The sequence below is a fragment of the Lycium barbarum genome, chromosome 2 (genome assembly GCF_019175385.1).
Source record: "Lycium barbarum isolate Lr01 chromosome 2, ASM1917538v2, whole genome shotgun sequence".
Classification (NCBI taxonomy): Eukaryota; Viridiplantae; Streptophyta; class Magnoliopsida; order Solanales; family Solanaceae; genus Lycium; species Lycium barbarum.
This window is the reverse complement of record NC_083338.1, coordinates 96578630-96581834: the sequence shown is the minus strand read 5'-3', so window position 1 is coordinate 96581834 and position 3205 is coordinate 96578630.

The following is a 3205-nucleotide window of genomic DNA, read 5'->3' as shown; positions in this document are numbered from 1 at the left end:
TTTATTTTTACATAGTCTTACATTTTTTAGTCTTGCAATAAAGTGAGTTGAACACTTACGCGGATTTTTGAACCCAATACCCTTTTCTAAGGGGACTTTTCTTCCAAATTTTTCTTAACTTATGATATGAATGAAATGACACTTTTTGCGGAAACTTAAACATTTTTAAGCAAATAATTACAATAATCACACATTGAAGCTCGTAGGTCAATCGTAATCTACAGATGTTTAATACCAGGGTGCGTAAAACCTTCCCTAGGGGATCACCAGAATTCTTACCTCGAACTTTGGTCCAAAAGGATTTTTTCTCTAGCTTGAATAAACCCTTTTAACCGAGTTTTCCTAATTTCCCTTAATAAATTAGTTGGCGACTCTAAAAACATTAAATCCAATTTAGAGCATCAACAACCTCTTAGTAGCTTTTATGCGCCCGCGTAAAAGTGAACCTTAATAGTGTATCACTAAAGCCACTTCCCCTAAGCCTTAACATGCCGGTTATCTGAATTTTGCTTCTCGCTAGTCGCTAATCACGAAACCTCACGAAACTCTGTCATATCACTTAGTCCCTTTTTTTTTGTAGACCCCTTTCCTTAAGTGTACTCATGATCACACCTCATCTGAATATGCAAGACAACACCTCCACGACCTATACTGACCAAAGTAATCCCAAAGGTGTACCTTATTTTTACCGATTCTCGATAAACTATACTTTTTTCGACTCCTCAATCCCCATTTCCAATCAACTCGCAAACATCGTCAACGTCAAACCATTTCTCGAACCCACTCGATAGAATGCCGCACATCATAAGCCTTGCCAACTAACTGACTTAACCCTGGAGATGGTAGCATGTCACACATTCTACACCCTAGAGTTCCCTTAAGTCACTCAACTCTAAAACTAAAAACTTTCTAAATAGAGCATATCACATAAAGATCCTATTACTGCTCTAACTTATATCCACCAAGGTGCTTTCTCTCAAATTCCCTTAACTCAAATTTCGAAATGTTCTCCACAACTCGAATTTATTTAGATAACAATATTAATTTTTCACTTTGAACGTCCCAATAGTCAAACCAGAACACCTCTAACCATTCACGCGATTATCCATTTCATTCGATTAACTCAACAGACTAGTAACACCAGTTGTAGTAGGAACTAGCTGAACTCACACAATTGGTACAAGGCTCTCAACATCGTCCAGGTATGCTTAGAGAACGATGAAAGGAATATGACAAGGGTTTAAGGTTTCTAACTTAGGAAATAAAAAGAGAATCTAGCCGTCGTCCGCTGCAACGGTCGGCCCTCAGCTACCGCGGTTCTGCTGTCGCTTCGGCGGGCACCAGACACCAGAATATTTCCTTGTTTTTGACATGCCTCAACCCGAAATCCGACCATCACCCGATAGTTCCTTGGTACTAAAAACTTTATACCTGACCATCACTAAGTCATTTAATAAATCAATCACTGGCTCACGGCATAATCAAACATAACAACTCAACATTGAGCCCTTATGTCCATTCTACCTTGCATGACCTTAACATAACCCTTGAATCAACTAGCTATCGATTCCATGATAACCTTATCATTCCTCCAAAACACGAAGAAACGATGAATATACCCTTTACTGAGGGACTAGTACCACAGCTGCCCAACATCTTTAGTCTCCATTCGTCACAAGTAATATCGCTTCCTGACCTAAAACCAATAACCACCCTCCTGAAAGAACCCACAAATCACTACCATATAGTCATGTCGAAACCCAACTTAACTTTTTCACAACTGAATACACAATCCACTCTCGTACAACATGCAACCTCAATCTAACGAGCATGTCAGATACCAATTGTTCCCTTCATAATAGTGGAGATTAATCTATCCAAATTCTTTTTCTCATGCCTCCGTCCCATTAACACGAAAGTACTCATACCTAAAATACCCTTAGAAATCTTACTTGCTACGTGTTTCCAACAAAAGTCATCCTTCACGTCCTTATTCTCAACTTCTCTTCTTTATTACACGCGGTCACTATACCTTTGTCAAAACTAGCAATCCTTTCCGAGCATTTATTCCCATATATTGACATCTATACACTGCCATTGTCGAACCATCAACTTACGGTAGATACACTCGTGCCACACAAACCATCATAATGCACTGGACGATGCTAAAGCCTTCCCAAACCAACCACACCTTGAGCAAATAATTTCTGTTAACCGATAACTGCATTTATGCGACTCCCGAGTAACTATTCGCTGAAAACATGGGGATCACACGGTCCCTTGCATTATCACTCCCATCTTTCTAAGAATATAGCAAAATAACCGGGTCTAAATCACAACCCACACAACTAAATCTTCAAGTCATAACTGGAAACTGAACTAGGTCACGCGTCCAAATCAAGACGACACATCTTGTATCCTACCACAACACGTCACATTCGAACCATTCGTATAAAGGTTTAGAAAATGAGGTTCCACCATTCATGGGAGAATAAGACAAGGAAATTCTTATACCAATTGGAATCGACTAGATACCAATTGTAATGAAGTAGCACGAACTAATGAAAGAATTGAAAGTGTCCTACATGTCCTGTAGCTTATAGCAGATAAGTACGAAGTTCATCGTACCCATCCACAAGACTCTACTAGACATGCTCTTGTACTTGTAAGACCGGTAACCTAGGGCTCTGATACCAAGTTGTCACGACCCAATTCGTGAATCGTGATGGCACCTACACCATCCCCCTAGGTAGGCAAACCATTCCCAAATCATTTTATTCATTTATAAGAATTATGCAAAAATAGACAATAATTTAGCTAACAGATTCAAATCATATAGATAATAAATGCGGAAATAATAACAATCCCAAAATCGGGTTTGGACTAGTACACGAGTCACTATTTCGAGTTAGATGTCTGATATGAAGTACAAATCTCAAATATCAATACCGTCTCAGGAATACAAGTAGACAGTTAAATACGAAGAAGCGTCCCCGGCTTGCGGATCTAGTCCAAAAGCTCACCCTGGAATCTCTGTCACGTAGACTCGGATCACCCTCGATGGAAGGAACTAGACCTAGTAACAAACTCTGCACTCAAAAGAAGAGTACACCAAGAGTAGCATTAGTGCAAACAACACGTACTAAGTAAGCATCATAGGCCGACTAAGATTAGTTCACACATACAAGCATAAAATCAACAAGAT